The sequence below is a fragment of the Eschrichtius robustus genome, chromosome X (assembly GCF_028021215.1).
Source record: "Eschrichtius robustus isolate mEscRob2 chromosome X, mEscRob2.pri, whole genome shotgun sequence".
NCBI lineage: Eukaryota > Metazoa > Chordata > Mammalia > Artiodactyla > Eschrichtiidae > Eschrichtius > Eschrichtius robustus.
This window is the reverse complement of record NC_090845.1, coordinates 16,047,991-16,064,055: the sequence shown is the minus strand read 5'-3', so window position 1 is coordinate 16,064,055 and position 16,065 is coordinate 16,047,991. Positions and strand designations below refer to the sequence as shown.

The window sequence follows — 16,065 nt, the reverse complement described above, 5'->3', positions numbered from 1 at the left end:
AGGCTTGAGCATTTGTACACCTCACCTGCCTTGGCAAGCCTATTTTTTGTGACATAGCAGCACGGATATAACACTATGCATTGAAAGCATTTTTTTTGTAGAGTTTAACCCCCTACCCCAAAAGGAATGCCAATTAAGTTGTGTTAACCGTGTCATCAACTTATCCTAGTACGTCAGTGTTCATTCCCATACCTGCGTATCTTTTTTTTTTTTTTATAAATTTATTTTATTTATTTATTTTTGGCGGCCTTGGGTCTTCGTTGCTGCATGCGGGCTTTCTCTACTTGCGGTGAGCGGGGGCTACTCTTTGTTGCAGTGCACAGGCTTCTCATTGCGGTGGCTTCTCTTGTTGCCGAGCACGGGCTCTAGGCATGCGGGCTTCAGTAGTTGTGTCACAGGGGCTCAACAGTTGTGGTGCACGGGCTTAGTTGCTCTGCGGCATGTGGGATCTTCCCAGACCAGGGCTCGAACCTGTGTCCCCTGCACTGGCAGGCGGATTCTTAACCACTGCGCATCTTCTTAAAAGAAATAGCTGTTATTAATGCCTTTTTGTTTTCCATTGAGTGTACACTACTGAATAAGTGTAGGAGTTTTATGTTTACCATGTAAGTCTTCCAACACTAAAGATATTTTGAATATCAGTCATGATGGCAATTTCTGTATAAAAGAGCCTTAAATGGAACATTGTTTTTGAGATCAAACTCTCCACCCTCACAAAAATGGCCACGTTGCAATAAAAATTGTGGCATATTACAAAAAGAAAAAAAATATATATATATATTTATATATATATATACACACACACACACACATACACACACACAGTTAGTTGGGGTTCTTCTCCCTAGACTAATGTTGGCATACCAGACATCTGAGACTGTTTTGCGCCAGATTTCCTCTGTAATAAATGATATGGACAGGACTTTTGATGACCATGTGAAATGAACCTGCACTCTTTAACAATTAGCTGCTTATATAAACCTTTTGTTTCTCAAATATAAAATTCATCAATTTCCAAACACACACTGACCTGGGTACACTCATGTGTGTAACATTGACAGGTGTTCAAGATCAATTTACCTAAGAAATTCTGTTTTTAGGATTGTATAATTCTATGTATAAAACACTGAGTTTAAATACGCAAATGGATACTCAGATATTTAAATAGAAAAATGTATTGCTTTTCACTGGAAGGTGAGATTCGAAATGATTTTGCTTTTGCCCTCACCTTCCCTTATGGTGTTTCTTACACTGAGCCTGTATCATTCTGGGGAAGAAGCTATTCTTATTTTTAGAAAAAATTACCTTCCCCCATATCCCACTTCCCATACCATGTGGCATCTCTACCCTCTGCCCACACTGTGTCAGAAGGCACCACCATGCTCTCCCAGCACCAGGTTCAAAGCCTCAGCTTATTCTGAGGCAGTTACCTTTGTCTGGACACTTACCCAGGTGGCTGTCAAGGCTTATCCAGCCACATTGCTCCTTGGCAGCGGTTTCCTTTCATTTCCCAAGGCTACTCCTCCCCTAATTTACTTCACCACTTTCAATTATCTTTTAGTTTTAATTCACCCTATAAAAGTCTGTCAACTCACTCTTCCTAAAGTAAGCCCCCAGAAGGTCCCTTTCTTAACTGAAATGGTTCCCTGGGGGGGCCCCTACATACTCCTACTCTAGTATTCAAGGTCTCTATTGTAATCCTGTCTTTTTGTTCTCATCACTGCTTTTCTTAAACCCTACTCTTCAAGTAAAGGGCAATTGACTTTTCTCTGACCAAGCAAGTGTATGTAGGCCAGTGGTTCTCAAACTTCAGCACATCACAACCACCTGGAGGGCTTGTTAAAACCCAGATTTCTGGGATCAACTCCCAGAGTTTCCGGTTCAGTAGGTCTGGAGTGGCGCCCAATAATTTGCATTTCTAACAGGTTTCCAGGTGATGCTGATGCTGCTGGTCTGGGACCACACTCTGAGAACCACTTGGTATAGATTATATTGATACTTTCCCGCTCCATGACTCCATCAAGCAATTCCCTTCCCCTGGCATACACAACCACCACAGCTGACATCCTTTCATTGATTGACTTCATACAGCAACCCCTCTACATGAAGTCATATATGAGTGTCTTCCCCTCTCTGCAACCCAAATAGGATGTGATATGCTGTGATAACAGAAGCCCCACAGCCCTTTATTTGTAATTCTAGTGACAATATATTTGGTTTTGTATCATTATATGCGTCTCCATATCAATTAGACTAGGATTATGGGAGACTTATTGGCCTTTGGATATGGAGATGCCTAGAACAGAACTTTGCAGGTACCAAGAACTCAGTTTGATAAATATCATATATTAATGCATATATGTGGAATCTAGAAAAATGGTACAGATGAACCGGTTTGCAAGGCAGAAATAGAGACACAGATGTAGAGAACAAATGTATGCACACCAAGGGGGGGGAAAGCAGGGGGGGGCAGGGGTCGTGCTGGGATGAATTGGGAGATTGGGATTGACATATATACACTAATATGTATGAAATTGATAACTAATAAAAACAAACAAAAAAAAAGAACTCAGTTTGAAACTTGCTGAATTTAACTAGTAGCATTTCAAGTGGGTCTTGTTTTTCATTCTGCTACACACTTCACACTGTAAGCCCTCAAACAGTAGCTAGTGATATCAATGACATGCAAAGAACACAAGTTCCCATGGCAAAAGGCAACTGGAACACAGCACTCGACACAGTCAAGTTACAAAGGCAGGAACCAAAAGGAAGAGGAAGGGTGAAGGAGAAAGAAGAAGGAAGATGAAGGAGGAAGAAGGAAGATAATCCTGCTATTTGCAACAACTTGGATGAACCTGAAGGGCATTATGCTAAGTGAAATAAACCGAGAAGGACAAACACTGTATGCTATCACTTATATGTGAAATCTTAAAAAGGAAGGAGGAAGAAGAAAAAAGAAGGCTAAAGCCTGGGAGGAAATCCAGTAGCTGTACTTTCTAGGCCTCTTCCCCTTGGAGGTGAGCAGCCTATGGAAAAGGAGTGTAATAGGTCTGTGTTACAGTAGCACCCAGCACAGAGAAGGGTTCGACATACAGAGTCTCGACAGTACCAGACTGGGTCTCTCTCTGCCCCACCAGTATTCTAAGAACAAGGGACTGGATCTGTAATATTTATATTTTCAGCACCTACACAGTGCTTAGAATGTAATACACCCTCAATATTTGTTTTTTTAATTGGCATGAGAGTGGAAAGAATGGTGTGGCTATGAATAACACTTTGAGGACAGAAGCAGCAGAACTTGCTAACCAGAATGTGGAATTAAAGGAAGAACTCTAGTACTATGAACAGAAAAAGGAAAGTCTGGAAGAGGGGCTGAGTTTGGGGAAAGAAGTTTAAAAGAAAGGTATGTGGCACTTACTACTCACAAAACTATATACTAGATACTTTAACAACTGCAAAGGTGCAAATTGCTCTCAGAAGTTACAGTCCAGTAGGGGGAATGTATGTATACAACTACAGTGGGAAAAAAAAAAAGAGAGAGAGAGAGAGAAATGCTGTAAAAGGGACGCTGATGAAGTGTTGTGGATGTGTAGAAGAGAGAAAAGCATACTTCCAGAAGCTCAGGGTTAGGGTTAAAACAATAAAGCATTACCACAAGGACAGAAAGAGGAAGGTGGCCAAAGGCAGAATGTTAAAGAAAACAAAGATACTGCAGAGGGAGGAGACTAGAAATGGGAGTAGGAAGACTGGGAGTGTGTGACAGAAAAGAAGGGAAGACAGTTTGAAGGAGATCCAGAGTATCAAATGCCATAAAGTAGTAAATACGTGCCAAAAAGCCCTAATTGTTGTTACCATCCACAGCCCAGTTCAGGTTCTATCTACTCTCAAACCGCTCAGATTCCTCCAGGCTCCAATTAATTTTGCCTCTCCATAAATTCCCATTGTGCTATTAGGATACATGTGCACAGACAAGAACCATGTATTATTATTTTTTAATTGAAGTATAGTTGATTCCCAATGTTGTGTTAGTTTCTGGTGTACAACAAAGTGATTCAGTTTTACATATATATAATAGTTTGCATTTGCTAATCCCAAACTCCCAATTCATCCCTCCCCCACGGCAACCACAAGTTTGTTCTCTATGTCTGTGAGTCTGTTTCTGTTTCATAGATAGGTTCATTTGTGTCATATTTTAGATTCCACATATAAGTGATATCATACAGTATTTGTCTTTCTGACTTACTTCACTTAGTATGATAATCTCTAGGTCCATCCATGTTGCTGCAAATGGCATTATTTCATTCTTTTTTATGGCTGAGTAGTATTCCATTGTATATATATATGTACACCACATCTTCTTTATCCATTCATCTGTCAATGGACATTTGGTTGTTTCCATGTCTTGGCTATTGTAAATAGCGCTGCTATGAACATAGGTGTGCATGTATCTTTTTGAGTTATAGTTTTGTCCAGATATATGCCCAGAAGTAGGATTGCTGAATCATGTGGTAGTTCTATTTTTAGTTTTTTAAGGAACCTCCATACTGTTCTCCACGGTGGCTGCACCAACTTACATTCCCCCCAACAGTGCAGGAGGGTTCCCTTTTCTCCACATCCTCTCCAGCAAGAACCATGTATTATTAAACTCAGTACCTTTGTAGCCATAACACAGTATCTTGGACACACAGAATATAATACACTCAACTGAATATAACTATACTAAAATCTTTTCCGGACTTTATTTATAGATAATGATGGCTTACTTTCTATGGCACATCAGTGAAAACCACATCTCAGGGAGATTGGGTTGTATCATCTGTTTAAATGGCCACAACTTCTCTTTTATTCAATTTGTTGGGCACCAACTATGGATCAGACATGCTGTACAGAAGCTCATTGCAGGAAGAGCTTATAGAAGAGAACAGGTAGGTGAATTAACCACATGTGAGAAATGCAAAAAGGTATATGTGAGGTGTTTTAAAGGCCCAGAAGAGGTAGAAACTACCTATGTCTAGGAAAAGGGGGAAACTACTTGGGGAAGAGGCTTCACGGCAATCTTATTTGAACAGAGTGATTTTCTCCAAGCACTCTGAGTAATTCAGTTATCTCTGTTATATTGTAAAAAAAAAAAAAAAAGCATGTTATTGATGGAAAATGGACTTTTTGAAAAGTATGAAAGGCACTACAAAAGTTCATTTGCTCTGTGCACTCAAGCCCTATTGGCCTCCAGCATGTCACTTAACAGACCTAACAGTTACCAACTCCTCATTACCTCTGTAAAACAGACCAGCTGATGCCTACAGTACAAAATGTTTCTGGCTAATAGGTAACTGTTTAGTTCAGCTTCACACTTCTGCTCCCTTAAATTGAGCTGCATGCCTGGCATCCAGAAGTCGCTTGCACTTCTTCCCCAAAACTACTGATATTTGTCCACTCCTCTTGTGGTAACCATGATATGGTTTTCAACTAAACAGTACGTAAGCCAATTAAAAGAAGGTTATAGTTCTGTGAAAATTAGGTTGGATGCTATGGCAAGATTCAATAAAAATGATGTCACTTTAAAAATGTGGCTGTCAAATTAGATCTGAGTTAGAAAATATTAAAAGGAGGAAAAAATCTGCTAAAATCTATAATCCTGCACTAAATGGTTTCATAAATTGTCTAAATTATTGCTCCACTTTCAAGAAATCAAAACTGGACCTACTGCACAGACAGGACGGATTCCTACAAGAGAGATGACACAGAACTTCAGTCAGCTGATCCATACTCAAAAAAAAGCCTTGGCCCTACATCAAAATACTGGCAAGGAAACATGCTTTATGGCAAAATATTTCTGTTGTATGTGCATTCTTATCACTCAGAACTTTAATAATTTTTAAAATTAACTTTCCAATAATTGACTTCAATCCACCAAATAAAGGGGTTCCCACCAGAAACACCTTGCCAACACTTACTAAAGTCTCTGTACAAAGGCCACCTCTTTCAGAAAACCCCAGGAGTATTAACTGCCTCTTCAAAATAGCCTCAACTGGTGCTAGACTGCTATTGGTTTGAACCTCAAACCACTTTTAAAAACCAAATTCGTTATGGATAATGAAAATTCTATTAACATTTTTTCTTTTGATCTTGATGTTCAAAAAGTAAAACTAAATGACCTCAGTAAATTACTGCAGAGATAGATCTTACAAAGATAACATATGAGAGAAATGGTAGTTGTCCAAAAGGATCCGTGAAAATTCAAGGTAAACAATTTAAGGAAAGATAGCATTTCTACCTTGGTGGAGGAGAAATAAGTAAGAAATAAGTCAACGTATTTGAAAACAAACTAAAGAGGAAAATATAAATATGAACCAATATTAACAAAAATCCAAGTATCACAAATGCTAGACTGGTTCTGAAAAGGAGAATGATATTTGCAACTCGATTTTAACATTAAGGAAACATCAACTATGTAATCACCCAATGCCACGTTTTGTTATGTATAAAGGAATCATTCAGGGACTTCCCTGGTGGTCCAGTGGTAAAGAATCCGCCTTCCAATGCAGGGGACGTGGGTTGGATCCCTGGTCTGGGAACTAAGATCCCACATGCCGCGGGGCAACTAAGCCCACGTGCCACAGCACGCCACAACTACTGAGCTCGCACGCCTCAACTAGAGAGCCCGCATGCCACAAACTACAGAGCCCACGCACTCTAGAGCCCACGTGCCCTGGAGCACACGCGCCACAACCAGAGAAGAAAAAACCCGCATGCCACAACTAGAGAGAAACCCGAGCGTCGCAACTAGAGAGAAGGCCACACACCACAACTGAGAGCCCACCCGCCACAACAAAAAGATCCCGCATGCCACAACTAAGACCCAATGCAGCCAAATAAATAAATAGATAAAAATTTTAAAAATAAAGGAATCATTCATGAAACCAGGAAGTACATATCATAGTCTTCGTTCTTAAAGTAGTGTTAAATTAATGAAACAAGGAGGCTATTAGACTGAGATGGCTCTAATGCCTTGGTGGCCTCTGTAGGCAAAACCTAAGCCTGTAAATGCCTCAAGTTTATGAAATCAAAACCTAGGGACAGCCAATCACAGACAGCCAACTAGGCTTTAAGCTACAGGCAATCAAATAATTTCCTTTCTTTGCCACCACACCTTCTCTGTATAAAACTTTTCCCTGACTCCTGTCAGCCAAGCACTCCTAACACTCCCTGCTTGGCACTGTCCAGTTCAAATTGATTTTTTTCTCTCAAAAATTTTACATGCCTCAGTTTATGTTTTAACAGCATCTTACAATTCAATTGTGAAAACCCAAATTAATACATGAAAACTCTGTGCCCGGACATAAGGGTAATACAGGTGTTCAATAAACTTACTGGTTTCATTAAGAGTTAAACATTTCAAGATCCTAGTTAATACATCAAGACAACAGGGCAGACAGGGTAAGAGAGTGTCGACAGGGTAAGAGAGTGTCATGGACATATATACACTACCAAATGTAAAATAGATAGCTAGTGGGAAGCAGCCACATAGCACAGGGAGATCAGCTCGGTGCTTTGCGACCACCTAGAGGGGTGGGATGGGGAGGGTGGGAGGGAGGGAGATGCAAGAGGGAAGAGATATGGGAACATATTGTATGTGTATAACTGATTCACTTTGTTATAAAGCAGAAGCTAACACACCATTGTAAGGCAATTATACTTCAATAAAGATGTTTAAAAAAAAAAAAAAGACAACAGGGCAAGATTAACTGATTCAGATGCATGATTACCAAATGAACTATACAGATCACAGTGGCTATAAATGTTCAAAGAAAAGAGTGCTTGTTTTAGAGTGGGGAGGTTGTGTTTCACACAAGAAAGATGATTTGAACTAGGTCTGGAAAAATGGGTGGGGTTACAGTTGACTGAGCAAAAGGGGTGGGCATATTCCAGCAAAACTGGACTAAAAACACTTGAGGATTACTATAAATAATGATGATAGTAATATTGTATAACTTGCAAAGTGCTCTTATGTTTACCACTTCAGTGACTGGGTATCGCAACAATGCAGTGAATTAATTCACATCCCAGAGATTCATACACTTGAAATGTGATAGAAAAAGATATCTGGTCAAAACTCCACATTCTAAAAGAAAAGAAACCTGGGTACAGTTAGATTCCATAGGTTTTTTAATGCAAAGCTAAGAAACTTGGATTTCAATCTGTAAACACTGGGAACTTATACAAGTCTTATTACACATTTCTTTTTTTTAAACAGGGACTTAACAATGAAAAAACTACTTGAGTTAGAATATTGGCAAACACAATTCAAGGAAAATGGAACATTCATCATCCATTTACTCATTCATTCCACAAATGTTTACTGAATAAGTACTCTATGCCAGGGGTCCCCAAGCCCCTGGTCCACGGCCTGTTAGGAACTGGGCCGCACAGCAGGAGGTGAGTGGTGGGCAAGCGAGCAAAGGCACTCCCCATCGCTCCCCATCACTTGCATTACACATTACCACCTCAACCATCCCCCCCATCTGAACCATCCCCCCCATCGCTCACATTACCGCCTGAACCATCCCCCCACCCCACCCATGGAAAAACTGTCTTCCACGAAACTGGTCCCTGGTGCCAAAAAGGTTCTGGACCACTGCTCTATGGCAGTCACTATACCAGATGTTAGCAATACAGTAATGAACAAAACAGACCGGGCCCTGCTCTCATGGAGTTTGAAATCATAAAGAGAAGCAAAAAATTCCAGTAGAACAAAATATTTCAAATAAAATCTGGTGGCCTACCGGGTTTTCAAATGTGATAAAATAACAACAGTTAAAATAAATAGCACTTTTGTGCTAAGCACTGATCTAGCAGCTTTATTTACATTAGTTTGTTTCATCCTCACAAGAACCCTTTATGGTCCTTTACTACCAGAAACTTCATTTTACCAATAAGGAGACTAAGAGCCAGTAAATGGCAGAACTGGATCAAACCCAGGCAGTCAAGCTCCAGAATCCCCATACTTAGCCATTATGCTATATCCTTAACAGATAAGCCACAGGGCTTAAAACCACGCTGCTTTTGGAGCACTTCCATACATTGGCGCGATGCTAAGTATTTTTACATACGTTATCACATTTAATCCTAATACTTTTAAAAGATAAGAAAACAGTTCCAGAGTCATTAGTACCTTGTCCCTGGTCACACAGCTAGGAAGTATCAAGGCCAGAATCAAACCAAGGTTTTTTTCAACCCCCAAAGGCATATTTTTACCTATGACATTATTTTACAAGACAATAGTTGTCTGTAAGCCTCACTGAATGCATCCTAAGTAGAAAAATGGAGTGGGAAAACCAAAAATGCGATGAACAGGTCTATCCATAAAATTTGTAAAAATAAATGAATTTAGCAAGCTTAAGACTAAATGGAGTGTTCAAATCTACAAACAATAAATGCTGGAGAGGGTGTGGAGAAAAGGGAACCCTCTTGCACTGTTGGTGGGAATGTAAATTGATACAGCCACTATGGAGAACAGTATGGAGGTTCCTTAAAAAACTAAAAATAGAACTACCATACGACCCAGCAATCCCACTACTGGGCATATACCCTGAGAAAACCATAATTCAAAAAGAGCCATGTACCACAATGTTCACTGCAGCACTGTTTACAATAGCCAGGACATGGAAGCAACCTAAGTGTCCATCGACAGATGAAGGGATAAAGAAGATGCGGCACATATATACAATGGAATATTTATTACTCAGCCATAAAACGAAACGAAATTGAGTTATTTGTAGTGAGCTGGATGAACCTAGAGTCTGTCATACAGAGTGAAGTAAGTCAGAAGGAGAAAAACAAATACCATGTGCTAACACATATATATGGAATCTAAAAAAAAAAAATGGTTCTGATGAACCTAGGGGCAGGAAACGAATAAAGATGCAGACGTAGAGAATGGACTTGAGGACACGGGGAGGGGGAAGGGTAAGCTGGGGCGAAGTGAGAGAGTGGCATGGACATATATACACTACCAAATGTAAAACAGATAGCTAGTGGGAAGCAGCCGCATAGCACAGGGAGATCAGCTCAGTGCTTTGTGATCCCCTAGACGGGTGGGATAGGGAGGGTGGGAGGGAGACGCAAGAGGGAGGGGATATGGGGATACATGTATACATGTAGCTGATTCACTTTGTTATACAGCAGAAACTAACACAACATTGTAAAGCAATTATACTCCAATAAAGATGTCAAATAAATAAATAAATACATGGAATATTCCATGTGCAGAGTGAAGAAGATGCATGTGTTAACACTACTCTGCAGTAAGTCCATGGACGTCCCACCACCAATCCTTTCCAGGGTCTTATCATTTTTACTAAGAACCCTTATTTCACTATCCAAGCCAACCAACTACAGAAAGCTAAATACATAGCAAACTCTGAGATGTTAATCACTTATTCCATTAAAGTTTGTATATCTGCTAGTTCATCCATTAAAAAGTGTCCCCCTCAAATCTCCAGAGCCTAACTATAATTGCTAATTTTTCCTTCTTTACTAGAGGTTATATGAAAAACCTGACTGTTAACAGCAGAGTCATCCTTAGAGTGCAACGAATTGGGCCATTTACCCTAGCCCCAAACTTGGGAAGCCCCTTGTAGCTGTTACAGGAACCAGAAAGGTGGTCTTGCAAAGAATCAGCACCAGGGCAAAAAATTAAATTGGAAAAATAAATCAGATCAGCACAGAATCTCCTCCTCTCAAAGCCTTTTTTCATTACGACTAAAACAGAGTAGCATTTGTCTTCCAACTTGCAATGTCTTGTGTACCAACCATTGAATTTTAAAGCTGATTTAACCACTTTCACAGCATAAAATATAAAAGGGGAAAAGTAAAACAGTAAGAAGCAGAGATGCGATTTAGGAGTGGGCTTAACATATCATTTAATAAAAGATGATTCATTCATTCAACAAATATTTATTCGGCACTTCCTGAGGCTGGAAATACAGTCGTTCGCATTCTTCTACATCCCAACATATCCTATTTTTACCCCAGCCAGAAGCTGGGCAGAACACCCTTCAGGGCCCCCACGTATAAAATGGAGCTAATAACTATTCTCCCAGAAACGTAATGGATTAAATGTGGCACACCAACCTTTAAAGTGTTCTGTGCTTAAATAAAATAACACAGTTTAAAGATCGAAAGGTTTTTGGAAGAGCATGGTTTAAAAAAAAAAAAAAAAGCCTAGAAAGGTAAAGATATGTATAGTAAGCTAATGTTTACCCCTGGACAGGAAGCTGCTTAAACATCTCTGCATCCCTCAAGGTATTTGGCTTACTGCCCTTCATTTAACAAGGGTTCAGTAAATACATATGATGATTTCTTTCTTTCCCTCTCTCTCAGGTATGTTGTACTGCAGTTATTTTAATAATCTGACAAAGGAGAAAGACTGCACAAAAGGAACTAATATTTACTGCTGCCTATTACATACCAACTACTGTGTTGGGCACCTCATCGATGTTATTTCATTTAATTTTCACAGCCACCTTGTGAGGTATTAAACCACAAAACCAGGAGTGGATTTTCATTTTCGAAGAATCAGATCATAACAAATTCAAACTAAAAAAAAAAAAAATGAGCAATGGACCTTACATTTGGCAGCATTTGCTCATTTCATGTTAAAGGGAAAGAATCGAGTGAACACTACAAGAGTATTTAAAAAAAAAAATTTATTAACATGAAAAGAAAATGTACACAGAAAAATACAAATGACCAAAATAATAAATTTTGTAAATATTTAATCTTACAAGTAATTTTTTAAATCCAACAAAAAAACAATATTGCAGACCAGAATGGCCAAAATAATAAACATTTTTAACTTGCAACCTTTCCTTTAGGTGAACCAGCAGTGTTCCCTGTACATCCTTCACAGGTATGGCACACTCCCATCAGTGTCATCTATCATCACCCCCGGTGATCCTCGAGGGGGGATATAAGACTAGTGTTCCAGGGACTTCCCTAGTGGTCCAGTGGGTAAGACTCCGCACTCCCAATGCAGGGGGACTGGGTTCGATCCCAGGTTGGGGAACTGGATCCCACATGCATGCCGCAACTAACAAGTCCGCACACTGCAACTAAAAAAAAGATCCTGCATGCCGCAACAAAGATCCCGCGTGCCACAACTAAGATCCAGCACAGCCTAAATAAATAAATATTTTACAAAAAAAAAAAAGACTAGTGTCCGAAGAAAAGACTAGTGTCCTAAGAAAAGGATCAAAGATGTACACAAGAATTCACTTTAAAAAACATTCGGGAATTCCCTGGCGGTCCAGTGGTTAGGACGCTGCGTTTTCACCGCGGAGGGCGCAGGTTCAATCCCTGGTCGGGGAACTAAGATCACAAGCCACGCGGTGTGGACAAAAATTAAAATGAAAATTAAAAAAAAAAAAAGGACATTCTTTGCCATGATGTCTACAACAGAGAAAAATGAGAAACCACATGTAGTATAAGGCACTGTAGTTCTGCTTTAAAATGGCTAACCAGACACATGCGTTTACCTTTCCTCCCACCCTAAAACCCCCTGAAATAGGCAAAAGAAATATAAAAATAAACCCAGAGCAGCCGTGAGAATATAGGAGGGCTCACAGCAGACAGATCTGTGAGGAATTCCAAGGAGCTATGAAGAAGGTTAAGACTGGGACTAAGAAAAGAAATGGCTTAATAGTAAACCACATAACTGAAGAGCTGTGAAACACCTCTACCTGTGCCCACTCCCTATCTTCTTTCAGTAGGACTGATGCCAGCATTTACCCAGTCGTGGCTCTCCAAAATGATGGTTCAGACAAGGAATACTCCTCAGTAACACTGAGGCCAGAGAAGTAGGGAAAGATGTCAATTAACTGCAGCTTCCATGAGGAATAGGGAGTCCCACCAACCAGAGAGCTAGCAACCCACACAGTCTACAGTAGACGCTGCGTTCCACACAAAGGAGACAGCATAAGCAAAGATACCAAGTTTGAAACAATTTTATGGAGAACTCTACATGCTGGAGAGCGCAGTGTTTGAGGCAAAGAAGGAAAGGACGTGCAGCTGGAGAGGTAGGCATGCAGAGAACACACCAAGGAGAGCCTGATGAGCCAGATAAAAGGAAATCAGACTTTCTCCTAACTTTCTCCTTCTCTTGTCAGCAACAGAGCACCACTGCAGGCTTTCAAGCAGATCAGTTTCATGATCAAAATCATGTTTTATATCATACTAGCAACTGTAGATAATATATCTGAGTTGGATAAGACCCAACTATCCACCTTAGGAGCCTCGGTGGATAGTGGAACCATTAACAGAGTTTTGTTTTTTTTTTTTAATTAAGGAGGAAGAGCAAGTTTGAGGAAAGTATGCTGTACTTCATATTAGACATCCTGAGTATAAGGTTCCTGTAGAATAGTCAGGTGTAGCTTTCCAGCAGGTTATTAAGAATGAGTCTGAAGGCATATAGTGAAAAAACAGGAAAGAATTTAGAAATTTAGAAATACATCTGCATGTAAGTAGAACTGAAACTCTGGGTGTAACTGAGACAATGACCTAGGATAATACTTGGCCCAGAAGTCAAGCCCAGGTAACAGTAGTGTGTACGGAGTAAGTGGATCGAGACAAGCCCACAGAGAATGCAGAGAAAAAAGTGTAAGAGAAAGACATGGAGAACAAGGATGCAAAGGAAACACACTGCTTCACGGAGACAGTGACTAACAGTGTCAGGTGCAACAGAAATGTCAAGTAAAATTAGGACTGAATGAATCCACTAGACGCAACAAACAAGACGTTACAGGAGATCTCAGCAAAAACAGTTTAAGTAATGTGAGACTGGGAAGTCAGAGATCGAGCTGAAGTGTGAGAAGTGGATGAGAAATGGATAGACTATGTATAGACCACACCCAGATGTTTAGAGAAGGAAGGGAAGAGAGGTTAGGTAGCTAAGAGAGGAGTGGACAACTGGTTCAGGGAAGGTTTTCTAGGACGAGAACCTTAGGAATAAGATAATGGGCAGAGAAAAATTAAAAAATCAAAAGGGAGACTCTAAGGATAGAGCAAGGTTACTGATCCTCAGCACCACTGACAGTTTGAACCAGGTCATTCTTTGCTGTTGGGGGCTATGCTGTGCATTGTAAAGTGTTTAGCAGCATCCCTGGCCTCTCTACCCATTAGGTGCCAGTGGCACACATACCACCACGCCAGTTGTGACAACCAAAAACGTTTCCAGACATTGCCAAATGTCCCCTGGGGGGCAAAGTCACTCCCAGTTGAGAACCACTGGGATACAGGATGGGGAGAAAGAGGGGGAATAACTGATGAAAAAAGACTGCCAAAGCAGCGGCACCAAAGCTGAAGGCACGGGGCAAGGAACTGGCCTCAAACAGCAGCAGAAGCACCTCATTCTCAGAGACAGGGGCAAGGGCAGCTCTAGGGAGACAGGGAGTGATAAATTTACAGATGGTGCCAGAAACTGGAGAAAATCAGCCAGAAGGCCCTCGATATTCTCAACGGAGTGGAGACGAGGTTATGTGCTGAGTATGCGTGGTGATGATTTAGTGGCAGGCTTGAGAACAGTGGCTAGGGTTTGTAACAGTTAATGGGGACCAGTCCTGGCAGGTCACCGCAGAGAAGACCAACAGAGTTTGGAAACCACATACTCCCTTCCTCTGAGAATGTTAAAATGCATCTCCCCACAGAAATCACCTATGTACTGATTACAGTCCCAAAGAGCTCACACGTCTATACGAATTTCAACTGCATCATGGAAAGACTAGACTCCTGAGGGGTACCTGGGAAGGTAACCCATTTTTTAAAAATAACATAGTTCCTATCAGATAATGAGAACTGTGATGAACATAAGTGATATGTAAATGAACTTTCAGTAAATAATCTGTTCAAGTTAGAGGATGCCTGTTGTTGCAACTACTTCCTGGTTCTTAACTGGATAAACTACTTCCTGGCCTACAGGAACAGTAGAATAGAAAGGAGTGGCTGCAAAGACAAGACCTTATTAAATGAGATTCTTCATAGGACAAAGGCCTGCTCACTCCCGCCCTCTAAACCAAGGGCTGCAAACTCAAATGATTATGAGACCAGGAAACTGGAGATACCTCAAGTCTGTGCATGAGAAAGAAGCTGGAAGTGAACCGCCAACATAAAGCTATGAAATACAAAGGGTTGCCCTTGGGTAAATAAGAAAAAAGAAAAGCTACACACAGCAGCCCAGGGCTGTGTGTAGGAGTGAGCAAAGCAAAACGGAAAACCCAAGTCTTTGCTCTACCACAGATATGAAGTCCAAATTCACATCATTCTCCAGATGTCAGAAACCCATCACCTGAGAACAGATCAAAACCTCTCCAGGAGCAGTGAACTCAAAGGGTCCCATCAGAGACAAATGCAAAACTATCCAAAGGAGCATCCCACAAGCCAGGCACAGGCAAACAATTCCCAAATTGTCAAATGTTGCAAACCACACAAAGAAATAAGAAAAACTTCGAGGGAAGACAAATGGAAGATTTCATTTCTCAAGAACTACAGCTAAGAAAATAATCCAAAGGAGACAAACATAACTATATTTTTAAATGTTCAAAGAAAAGAAAATGTCCTTATGAAAATTTAAAAGTAGACTTGAAAGAAAACACAGAAATTTTTACATTTAAAAATATAGGGCTTCCCTGGTGGCGCAGTGGTTAAGAATCCGCCTGCCAATGCAGGGGACACGGGTTCGAGCCCTGGTCCCGGAAGATCCCACATGCCGCGGAGCAGCTGGGCCCGTGAGCCACAATTACTGAGCCTGTGTGTCTGGAGCCTGTGCTCCGCAACAAGAGAGGCCGCGATAGTGAGAGGCCCGCACACTGCGATGAAGAGTGGCCCCCCACTTGCCACAACTGGAGAAAGCCCTCACACAGAAACGAAGACCCAACACAGCCATAAATAAATAAATAAATAAATGAATGAATGAATGAATGAATGAATAAATAAATAAATAAATAAATAAATATTTTAAAAAATATATATAGTCAAATGTTTTCAGTGAAAATTTTCAATAAATGGATTAAC

General features: G+C 40.5%; 1 protein-coding gene across 2 annotated transcripts in view; it reads right to left on the bottom strand.

Annotated features, from left to right (window-relative positions):
* Positions 1 to 16,065, bottom strand: part of CDKL5 (cyclin dependent kinase like 5) — a 185,763-nt gene that overhangs the window by 155,469 nt on the left and 14,229 nt on the right. The window lies entirely within an intron of this gene.